Here is a 12570-nt window from a genome sequence, read left to right as displayed (position 1 = left end):
GTTAGTTACTTTGAAGTTTATTTGAAGCACATTTTTCATTTTTGGAAAGCCATTTTAGAAATGAGGGCAAGTGTTTGAGATGGATCTCATCAATGAGGTCCTGGGTCCCTGGCCTCAGAAGCCCCGTAATCTGAAGTTCCTGAGTTCATATGTGGTACTTTGTCCATGTTTATTCCAGGGTCAGTCATTTAGAGTCTAGGGCGTGTTTGGGGTGGGGGTGGGGATGAAATAATATTAGATATAATAGTTTTTGACCTTTCAAAGGGCTACATAGATAGATATATGTCTGTGGTATTGAAATTTAGTGTGATGCTTAGGAAAAACACGTCTACAAATGCTCCTGGGGTGGGGTGATAATGGAAAAAAAGGTTGAGAAACATTGCTCTAGGTAGAGGGCCTGTTAGCTGTAATCAGTTCCTGAAAATGGTCCATTTTTCAAAAAAGGTTAAGAACCCCTGAATGTGAATTAACAGACAATTCCATGAAAGACTTTGAAGCTACTGTTTGCTTACAAATTTTTTTTTTTTTAACATTTAGGACATTTTTCTAAAATTTGGTTTTTTTTTTTTGGCTGCGTTGGGTCTTTGTTACTGCCCGCGGGCTTTCTCTAGTTGCGGTGAGCGGGCTTCTCATTGCGGTGGCTTCTCTTGTTGCGGAGCACGGGCTCTAGGCACACGGGCTTCGGTAGTTGTGGCACGTGGGCTCAGTAGTTGTACCTCACAGGCTCTAGAGCACAGGCTCAGTAGTTGTGGCGCATGGGCTTAGTTGCTCCGTGACATGTGGGATCTTCCCAGACCAGGGCTCGAACCTGTGTCCACTGCACTGGCAAGTGGATTCCTAACTACTGTGCCACCAGGGAAGCCCTTCCTTACAAATTATTCAGATGGAGCACTGTGATTCTAGTTATGAATTTAGGTAAGGGTAGAATTTATAGTCCTGCTTGAGTGATGATTATGAGGTGACAGTGGGTAGGGGTGGTGGTTTGCATTGTGCTGATAGTTTATGGAATGTAAACCTTTAAATCTAAATATTTTATATCTAAAATGCCAAGATTATATATCTAAAACAACAAGATTTTATGAGCCTTATAATTTAAGTTGGATTTGTTATTGTAAATGTTCTTTCCTCATAAACACCTAGGGGTTATTTTAAAGTTTCTGAATTACTTATCCTAATAACGACAACTTCCCGGCACCACAACCTAGAGGACGTGGGTAGTTAGTGGCTTTCTGTACTAGAAACAGAAGTCTTCAAGTATGTAGAACCTATCCAACTAAGCAAAATAGCTGGATTTGTAGATCACCTTGAAATAAGACTGATTGTAAAATAAATGTCAACTTCGGAATTTGGCACAGTAGAATTAAAGCAGCCTTGAATATCTGCCTCCCTGGTATTCAGTACCTCTTCACTCACACAGAACTTTAATATTCTCTCATTCCTTGGTGAAAAGATAACTTGAAGTCCAAATGGGTAACCAAGGCATAATTTTTCTTATTTTCTTGTCTCCGACCTCTTAATCTCCTGATACTGTAGTGTTGCAGGACTTTGATCTCTGTGATAGTCTGCCATTGTCTTACTGTAGGTGAAGATAAGGAATTTTGTGTCTTCAGGCATGGCAGGTGGTTGCACAGCAGAAAAACAAAGGGAAGGAGTGATGGTTGGATTGGTTTGATCAACTCACTGACTTGAGTTTGTACTTTGGTTTTCCATATCCCCTCTATCCTGTCAGTCACCACATTCAGTTGGACTTACTAGTGAAATGTGTCATCCTTCTCTTTATCTTCATTCCCACTGTTCCTACAGTAGTCTGGTCTTCATAAAAATATAATATCTACTACTTGCTCAAAACTTTGTGCCAAATGTTTTAAGCCCTTATAGTGGAGTAAAAAAACGGCTTTAATTTTCACAACACTCTTAATGATTGTTCCCTGTGTCAAAGAAGTCCCTTCCATTTGAATTGTTTTTAAGAAATGCATCTGCAAGTCCACAGAGTTTAACTCAATGGGACCTATGGAGGGAAAACCAGCTGAATCTCCCCACTTTATTACTCACCAGTGAATTCAAATTACATTGAGCAAATGCCCTTTCCCAGACAGGCCATGGTCAAGATAACCTCAAGATTAATAAATGGTGCATTCCACAGCAGGAAACAAAAATCTAGGTGTCACAAAATGGGACTTATTGCTAACAAACTTGTCAAAAAACATTTTTATACTAAGTAGATCCAGAATGGGTACAAATCACACAGAGAGGCCTTCACTTCAACTTGGGCTGAGTTGTATTTATAATGTCCTCAAGTTAGTTCTCTTGCTAACATTTCAGCTTTCACTGTAACCTGAAGGAATTTTAAAGAGGAAACTCTCCTGTTTACTACAGAGAATATTTCTGATACAAGATGTGTGGGTTTTTCCACATCAAGCAGTTCTCAGCAGACATGGATTGGGTGTTTGGCAATTTAACTCAATTCTGAAACCGCAGGGCATGAGCACAGATCCTGTAGGTTAAGGGCTCAGTCTCGTAAGACTCCCTCTGCCCCCTTCAAATGCCAGTCAAAGTCCGAGGTTGTCCCCTGTCATTTTCACCAACCTGCTATAAATCAAGGGCTGCCATGATCCCCTTGGATCCAATTTGCTAGAGTGGCTCACAGAACTCAGGGTAACACGTTTACCAGTTTATTATAAAGGATACAAATCAACAGCTAAATGAAGACAGAGGTCTGGAAGGGTCCTCAGTGTAGGAGCTTCTGTCCTTCTGTCCTTGTGTGAGCCACCCTTTTGGCACGTGGATGTGTTCACCAACCAGAAGCTCTTCTAACCCCTTCAATTGGGGTATTTTATGGAAGCTTCATCACATAGGCATGATTGATTATTAACTCAATATTCCACCCCTCTCCCCTCCCCGGAGAATAGGGGGTGGGGCTGAAAGGTCCAACCCTTTAATCTTGCCTTGGTTTTTCTGGCAACCAGCCCCCATCCTTTTTTTTGGCCGTGCCACAAGATTTGTGGGATCTTAGTTCACCAACCAGGGCCCTGTGCAGTTAAAGCGAGGAGTCCTAACTGCTGGACCGCCAGGGAATTCCCCCAGCCCCCACCCTGAAGCTTTCTAGGGCTCCCCCAGCCACTATCATCTCATTGGCATACAAAAAGACAATCGTACTACTCCAGAGATTGCCAGGGTTTTAGTTCTTGTGTCAGAAACATGGGTCCAAGAACGAACATTAGAATAGAACATGCTCCAGCTCTCAGGAAATTACAAGGGTTTTAGGAGCTCTGTATCAGGAAGGGCAGGCGGGGAGAGACCAAATACATATTTCTAATTATGTCACAGATATGATAGGTCTATAATCAGAGCTTTGCCTTATCTTCCTAAGCCCCCCAAGAGTCTGATTTAGATACTCTAAGCCTCTAAAATCTGCACTTTTTTTTGATTAGCCAGGCCTAAATCAGAGAATATGGGGCTTGCCGAATTGAAGAATACTGGGTTTATACATTTTCCAGCTTTATTGAGAGGTTTATACATTTTTGTTGCATGTATTATTGTTCCCTTATTATGAATGAGGAAATGGGTGTGCAGGGAGGTTAGGAAAGCTGCCTCCCATCCCCCCCCCCAAGACAGTGGGCTAGTAAGAGGCAGCCAGGAATTCCTGCACACACTGGTCCTTTACCAGAACAGCTTCCTACAGGCCCTGTCCTCTCATCTGTCCTGCACACTTTTGCCAAGTGACTCTTCCTTATTGTGTCACTTCCCTATACCAGAGCCTTTGCTTATTTCCTTTGTACCTTGTGTGGCTTACAAGCTCTTTGAATTTAGGGTGTGATTGTAATATTTTACCTTGGGTGATTTTCTTTTTCTTCTTCTATCCAAGCCAGTCTTGTGGCTCTAACTTAATTGTAAACCCCTGGAGGTCAAGGACTACATTCCCAGTGGGTGCCTTCTATGTAGGATGGCTACTCAGCTCAGTTTACCTTGGAGGGTTCCAATTTATGCCACTGTGTTTCCCACGGTAACTATTAAGAATACCCCTTTTCGGGCTTCCCTGGTGGAACAGTGGTTGAGGGTCCGCCTGCCAATGCAGGGGGCGCGGGTTCGTGCCCTGGGCTGGGAGGATCCCACATGCCGCGGAGCGGCTGGGCCCGTGAGCCATGGCCGCTGAGCCTGTGCCTCCAGAGCCTGTGCTCCGCAACGGGAGAGGCCAAAACAGTGAGAGGCCCGCATACCGCAAAAAAAAAAAAAAAAAAAAGAATACCCCTTTTCACTCTGAAAAGTGTCTTGATCTGGAGGATAAATTATATGATCGCCCTATTTACATATATTAGCTATTCACCAAACACTTGTTGCTTACTACTGTTCAAGATACTAGGGAATTTAGTACATTCAGTTTTATTTACCATGAAAAATTTAACTGAAAAATTTAAGCAAACAAAAGTGATGACTATAATCCACTCTCCAGATAAAACCCTTAAAGAAAATAAAAGTAATGAATTCACAAAATTAGAATACTCAAATTTTACTAAAAGATACAGATGGAAAAGAAAAACTGGAAAAGCTTCTCCCTCCTTTAGTCTCTTTCCCTAAAGATAGATTCATATCTAAATTAAAAATTTAAAAAGGAATCATAATATGTAAAACATTCTTTTGCTTTTTTTCTCTCAGACACTTTTCTATACCAGCACATACGTAGTTGTCTATTTTATTTTATTTATTTATTTATTTTCTTTGCGGTACGCGGACCTCTCACTGTTGTGGCCTCTCCCGTTGCGGCTCCGGACGCGCAGGCTCAGCGGCCATGGCTCACGGGCCCAGCCGCTCCGCGGCATGTGGGATCTTCCCAGACCAGGGCACGAACCCGTGTCCCCTGCATTGACAGGCAGACTCTCAACCACTGTGCCACCAGGGAAGCCCCAGTTGTCTATTTTAAACAGCTCTGAGTATTCGATTATGTGGATGTCTCACAAGTTATTTCACTAGCACGAACAGGGTGTTCTGGTGGTGAATTTTCAGTTATTGTAGGTCTGTGCGCACCAAGCCCTTTGTGGATGTGGTAATAGTTGCCCCTGTTCTTTGAAACTCTTGAATTAATTGATTCTTCCTTGTTTGCTTTTTGCTACTGAGGAATGAACTGTATGCTCTCCTATTTTTTTGTATAAAATAGTATTTTCAGATGTCTGAGGATTATTGTAGCAAATCATTTCTCTTTGGCCATTATCCTTAGAATTCTAAGTGGCTTTAATGAAAAGAGTAGAGCTGTTTTTAGTGATGGAAGGGTGTGCTGCAGCATTTTTGGCAAAGGATTAACCTGAGGAAGGCGTGGTCAGTGTTGTCATAGAAATGTGAGCCCTAGGAGTCTATGTGATAGCATCTGACCACACCTGTAGGACTGCTGAGTTCTGTCACATGACGGGGTGGGGGGTGTGGAAAATCTGAGCAGGGTGTTTTTAGCAACACTCTCTAAAGAAGTGATTGGCAAACTGCAGCTCGTAGTCACTGCCTACATATGGCCTACACTCTAAGTATGGCTTTTGCGTTTTTTTAATAGTTGAAAAAAATCAAAAGAATATTTTAAGGCGTAAAAGTTATATGAAATAAATTTTTATTGGAATGACAGCCATGGTCGTTCATTTACATATGGCCTTAGGCTGCTTTCATGCTACCATGACAGAGTTGAATAGTTAGGCTAGGTGACCCGTGAAGCTTGAAAGAAAGGCAGTCCATGCTTTGCACAGTTTTCAACATGCACAGATTTCAGTTACTACAATATATTAACTGTGAGTACTTGGGTACAGAACAAGTTTCAGCTACTAGCTCTTCAGTCACAAATCATTGTGTAAATTACACATATGCATAGTGATTGGTCACTGCACATCTGTTACTCAGTTCATGCACAGCAAAGCATGTAGTTGTGTTGCTTCCTTGTTTCCCAGTATACATGACAGTTTACAAAAATGGTTAATCACTAGAGGAAGTTGGCCAAAAAAAGCACCAAAGTGTAGCAAAGAGAAAAAGTGATAACGCTGGAAGGGAAATTCCAATTGAACATAAATGGAGTGATAGAAGAATGCGTTAACTGTGGGAATGTTGACACTGCTTGCCATTTGAGGCCAGATATGCAGCCAGAGGAGCTTATCGACAGAAATGAGGAAAGTAGTTGTGACAAAAAAAGGATGATCCAGTGGAAGTAATGCTGGCAGAAACTTCCACAAAAAGTCAAGCAACTCTCAGCAATTTTGTGTCATTGAAAGAGCAAAGGATAAAATGTTGGAAGCCGATCCAAACCTAGAAAGAGGTGTGACACTTCACTAAGGCGAACTGAAAAGGTGCTTGCTCTGTATCATGAGTTATATGAGTAAAGACCTTCACAAGCACTGTATAGACTACTCTTGGTGACTTATTTATTTACAAAGAAGATTAAACACTTCGATTCTCAAGTTTCTTTTTTTTATTTTAAATAAACTTATTTATTTCATTTATTTATTTTTGGCTGTGTTGGGTCTGTTGATGCACACGGGCTTCTCATTGCGGTGGCTTCTTTTGTTGCGGAGCACGGGCTCCAGGTGCGCAGGCTTCAGTAGTTGTGGCGCACAGTTGCTCCGCGGCATGTGGGATCTTCCTGGACTGGAGATCGAACCCGTGTCCCCTGCATTGGCAGGCGGATTCTTAACCACTGTGCCACCAAGGAAGCCCCAATTCTCAAATTTCTAATGTTTTAACTTATAGTGTACTAAATAAATATTCATTTTATTTTATTTATTTTTATTATTCTATACATTTATAGCCCACAGTTTTTCATTTTAAAGGTCACGGAACAATCATGATTGTTCCCATTGCTCTGCATGATTTCACACTATTCTGCCTGTATTTACTATTTGGCCCATCATTAAAAAAGTTTACTGACCTTCGCTCTAGAGAAAACAGATGAGGGGAGGAAAAGGACCATTTCATGAGTGGCTCCCAGCTTGTGATGTGATCCAGGGCTTTCTTATTAGTATACAGTGAGGCAAGAAGTTGGTGTTCTTCAGTTTATAGCACCCACAGGAGTAAAAAGTGTATCAAGGGACTTACCTGGTGGAGCGATGGTTAAGAATCCCCCTGCCAATGCAGGGGACACGGGTTTGATCCCTGGTCCGGGAAGATCCCACATGTCGCGGAGCAACTATGCCTGTGCACCACAACTACTGAGCCTGCGCTCTAGAGCCCGCGAGCCACAGCTACTGAAGCCCGCGCACCTTAGAGCCCGAGCTCTGCAACAAGAGAAGCAATGCAATGAGAAGCGCACACACTGCAACGAAGAGTAGTCCCCGCTCGCCGCAACTAGAGAATGCCTGCGCGCAGCAATTAAGACCCAACGCAGCCAAAATTAAATAAATAAATTTTAAGAAAAGCTCAAGCAACTTTAGAACCAGAGAAACCTGTTTTCTATGACAAAGACCGGTCTGTTTGGCAATTTTGTAATAGCCAGTGTTCAAAATGCCTGCCAGGGTTTTGTAATTTAGGTTCATATGTCAGATAATGTGTGATTTTAACCATTTTTAATACTTTTCCAAGAGAATGTTACTGTTTCTGAAAGTCAGGAATTCCATTTTTCCATATTCTGAAGCAAGTGTATCCAAATTTGGTGCCCTTCAACTTTTCCCTGTTTTTCTTATTCTGTTTTGAAAACTTATAGAACATATTTAATTTTGCACTAGCATTTGTGAGCACAGAAATAGAACTTGAAACATATTTTTCATGAATGTTTTCCAAAACTATTCTGAGACCAGTATATCATTTCGTCATCTCTTAATAAGAACAGTTATTTATTAAGGAATAACTTCCTGAAAATTTTCCAACCGAGTCCCCCTCAGCCTTGGCCAGTTCTTTGGTATGGCTGTTTATGACCCTGTCATTGAGTGTCACCATAAACAGGCATAGCAGAGGGCCTGGCCTTGGTGAGCCCTCCAGTTGTGATGAAGCCTTGAGGAATGTTTTGGCTTTTAGGCAACTTCAGTTTCATGTTTTTCCCACTGCCTGTCACTATAGTGGTTTTTTTCTTTCTTTCCATCCAAGGAGTCGTTTTGTTTGTGCCTGCGCTTTCTGATCAGACCCATTTGAATTCATATACAGGTCTGCTGCTTGCTTAGCTTAACCTACCCAAAGCCTCAGTGTTCTGCTTTGTAAAGGGCAGGGGTGGGGGTGTTACTGCATGAGTCACAGTTTTATTGTGACTATTAGAAATCGTGCATAGAATGTGCCTGGCATCAAGCTTAGTGAAGGCAATGAAATGGGGTGTCAAGAAATAAGTCATGCTCTGCATTTTGGTTCATTTTGATTTTAAGCTGGGTCTACCAAAGTATAGTATTTTGACTTTTTTGACTTTTTTTTTTTTTTTTTTGGTGGTACACGGGCCTCTAACTGTTGTGGCCTCTCCCACTGCGGAGCACAGGCTCCGGACACGCAGGCTTAGCGGCCATGGCTCACGGGCCCAGCCACTCCGCGGCATGTGGGATCTTCCCGGACCGGGGCACGAACCCGTGTCCCCAGCATTGGCAGGCGGACTCTCAACCGCTGCGCCACCAGGGAAGCCCTGAAGTTTTTTTAAGGAAGGTGATAAGTCATGGAAGTCATCTTACATACTAAAGTATTTCTGGCTTTTTGTACAAGATTTTTGGAGAACAACAAAAGAGAAAGTGCACTGATGTTATTTGGAGTGAGGTGAACAACATGTGGCCTGTGTTTCCTAAAGGAACATTCTCTCCTTTGAAACGAACCAAGCAAGCAAACAAAAACAAAATCCTTTTTCATGAGATTACTTCCTTAAGCCTAGAGAGTAAAAATGTATATGATGGAAGCTTAAAAGCAGTTTAGTTAGTAAAAGCATGTGACAAAATGAGACTTTTCTCCATTTGACAAGGAGCCTCCATACTCAGAGAAGGGACTCTGTCTTGACACAGTAAGTGTGTGGTTAAATTTCATCTTAATTGAACCTAGCTTTGGCCAACTAATCTGCTCCTTAGAGCTCTTTTACTCTAATTAAATTTATTTTAAAAAGCTTTTACCCCAATTTTAAAAAAATAAAAACAAAATAAAGAGATTAGCTTTTTTCTGATTTTATTATAGGAATTTTCAAATGTACACAAAGGAGTGAAAACAGTTTTATGAGTGCCCATAGACCATCACTCAGCTTCAACAATTGTCAGCATTCTGTCTTTTCAGATATACTGTGTTTTTAGTCCAGGTTCTCTCCTAATAAAGAGACATTTCTAAATTCTCCTGGGACAAAAATGAAGTCACCCCCATCCCCTCCTACCCCACCCAAGCAACCTGAAACTGAAAATAAGGCTGCTTCTGAAACTTAAACTATGAGATCAATGTGTGATCATTGACAGCAGATATGAGCAGCCGTCTGAGACAGAATAGCCTCTGAGGCCCACAAAATTTATAATGAAGGAACCATCACATCTACAGAAAGAATGGTCCAGTCAGGAAGAGGCATTGGTCAGTGGTGGAAGTCAGAAAAGTAAGTGTTCCAGAGGCAGACCTTGACTGTGCTCTCTTGACCTAAGCGCTTCCCGAGCTGTCTGCTGCAAGCCTCTAGTCTGCGTGGTAGATCCCAGTAGAGAGTAAGTTCACAGGAATCCTACGGAAAACTTCCTTACTGTGACTCCAAGTCACCTGCTCCATTTCAGCTTGCTATCCGAGGTGGTATGTTGGTACACATCCGCCCCGCTGGACAGTTATTTTCTCAGTATCCTCCTGTGTGCTTTGTTAATAAGATCAGCATCCCTGTGCCTCATCAGCTCTGGGGCACTGAGAGTGCCTGTCTGAGCCTACAAAGATGAGGGCCAGATTCTGTGCAGTGTTTACTTCACCAAGGTAACTGCCCTCCATCCCTAGATGAGCTTTTCCCTCTTCCTCTCTATGCACCCTCAGGCTTCTATACCTGCACAGAATGTATCTGGCACCCTTGCTTATGAAAAGCCACCCAGTTCTCACCCTTTATACTGTGTTCGCCCTGCTGCATTCTCTGCTGTGGTGTCTGGCAGTTCCCACCTGGCTGGCTTGAGCTTTGTTTGGCCCCTCTCAGGTGTTTGTTTCCATTGAGACATAATTCACGTTCTGTACAGTTGACCCATTTAAAGTGTACAATTCCCCCCTCAGGGTTTTTGTTTAAAAGATTGTACGTGAAGCTGCTCAGGAAGCAAGGACACAAAGCAGTCAATGATCCCCAGGGCTCTCAGCTTGGCAGGGCATTGGATAGGCTGTTGCCAAACCTCGGCAGCAGTGGGGTGCTCCCGCCTTGATGTTGTTTTCAGTTTGGGATCATAAGTGGATCACGTGTGGGTCCTCTCCATCTTGTCTTGTTTTTAGCAGTGCTGCCTCTGGCATTTGACAGCCATGTGGATTGGGCAGAAATATATACCAAAGAACTCTTCTCCTTCCGTGTCTTCCCTGGGCCTTGTTGATTGCGTTTGTTTTGTGACCTTTGCACATTGTCAAAAGTACCTGTTCCAGGTGCACACCCAACTGGTTCTGGTTGATGTGTTATATGGACAAAAGGTGCCTGGGCCTATTTAAAAAAAAACTGATTTAGTAAAGTATTTACATACCATAAAATCACTTGTTTTAAGTATACAACCCAGGGCTTCCCTGGTGGCGCAGTGGTTGAGAGTCCGCCTGCCGATGCAGGGGACACAGGTTCGTGCCCCGGTCCGGGAAGATCCTACATGCCGCGGAGCGGCTAGGCCCGTGAGCCATGGCCGCTGAGCCTGCGCGTCTGGAGCCTGTGTTCTGCAACGGGAGAGGCCACAACAGTGAGAGGCCCGCGTACCACAAAAAAAATAAATAAAAGTATACAACCCAATGACTTTTGGTACATTTACAGAGTTGTACAACCATCCCCCCAATCCAATTTTAGAACATTTCCATCAGCCCCAAAAGATCCATCCCTGTGCCCATTTGCAGTCATTCTCCGCTCCACACCCCCAACACCAGGCAAACACTAATCTACTTCCTGTCTCTATTGATTTGCCTTTTCTGAACATATCGTATGATTCCATTCATATGAAGTATCCAGATAAGGTACTTTTTTTTTTTTGGTTGTGCTGGATCTTAGTTGAGGCTCATGGACTCCTTAGTTGCGGCAGGTGGGCTCCTTAGTTGCGGCAGGTGGGCTCCTTAGTTGTGGCATGCAAACTCTTAGTTGAGGCATGCATGTGGGATCTAGTCGAATCCGGGCCCCCTGCATTGGGAGTGTGGAGTCTTATCCACTGTGCCACCAGGGAGGTCCCCAGATAAGATACTTTCTAACTGGTGGTTTCATTGACGGTTGCTTGCAAATTAACAGAGCATTTTTTTTACTTCAGAGTATGCTTTTTCTGCTGTACTAGTTACCTGTGATTTATTGGTGTGTGTGTGAGTTTCTTGGGGTGTTTGTTTTGCATAGCACCAACCTTTTTTGTCCATAGATAGATGTTTTGTGGAACATTTGGTTTCTTGCCCATCGTTGTGATGTATTTTGGGAGACGCAAGAGAAGCACAAATCCTGCTCTCTGTGCTTTCGAAAGGTATCCCCTAGTTGGTGAGGTAAACCTAGCAAACATGAAAACAACTAGGGAGGAGTAAATGACAGCATATAACCAAGTTTTGGGCCCTAGGATGTTTTTATTTGAGATGTTTATGAAGCACCCTGTGCTAGGCCCAGGGCAGGGTGGAATGCCCTGATGCCAGAAGGCAGAGATGTAGGAGGCCAGGATGTAGGGAGAGGTGATGTGGACTCGTGATGCCAGGAGGGGGTGATATGGTGGTGCAGAGCACACGTTGAATCACATGGTCAAGTTACTCCCTTTCCAAGTTGCTTTCAATCCTCCTGATTCCTCCAGGAGAAAGTTTCATTCTAGTGCAGGTGATACCTCCAGCACTTGTTTATCTGTCCCTTTTTAAGAGAGAGCAGATTTCTAGGCCTTCTGCAGGCAGATCTATCTGGCTGCAATTGTAACATTGTTCTGTTTTCCTTGTACTAGAGTGGGGCCAGATTTTAGGACACCTTGTAACCCAGCCCATCTTGGTGTGCTCAGATTGGGGGAGCCATCATAAGCGCCGAAGCAGAGGAGTGACCTTAGTTGTCTCTGGAAGGTTGGCAGTTGGGGGAACTAACATTAGGGAGCTTCTTTCTGAGGCTCTTGTGGTAATTTGACTATGAAGTGGCCTATCCTGGCAGAGAGTAGACAGGAAAAGTTAGGAAGGGTCCTTCTGTGGGGCGCTAAGAGCACCAGGCCGTGCGTTTCCTTCCTGACCGTGCATTGCCAGCTCTGGGCTTTCATTTTTTTTTTTAATTAATTAATTAATTAATTTTTGGCTGCTTTGGGTCTTCTTTGGTGCGTGCAGGCTTTCTGTAGTTGCAGCGAGCGGGGGCTACTCTTCGTTGTGGTGCACGGGCTTCTCATTGTGCTGGCTTCTCTTTTTCTTTTTTTTTTTTTTTGGCGGTACGCGGGCCTCTCACTGTTGTGGCCTCTCCTGTTGCGGAGCACAGGCTCAGCGGCCATGGCTCACGGGCCCAGCCGCTCCACGGCATGTGGGATCTTCCCGGACCAGGAC

At 43.4% G+C, this 12570-nt stretch overlaps 1 protein-coding gene across 5 annotated transcripts in view; it reads left to right on the top strand.

The window, feature by feature from the left end:
• The window catches only part of LOC137215080 (kunitz-type protease inhibitor 2-like), a 35237-nt gene that overhangs the window by 5467 nt on the left and 17200 nt on the right, over positions 1 to 12570 (top strand). The window lies entirely within an intron of this gene.

The sequence above is a fragment of the Pseudorca crassidens genome, chromosome 20 (genome assembly GCF_039906515.1).
Source record: "Pseudorca crassidens isolate mPseCra1 chromosome 20, mPseCra1.hap1, whole genome shotgun sequence".
NCBI lineage: Eukaryota > Metazoa > Chordata > Mammalia > Artiodactyla > Delphinidae > Pseudorca > Pseudorca crassidens.
Note: the sequence above shows the minus strand (reverse complement) of the source record. Positions and strands in the feature narration are given on the sequence as shown.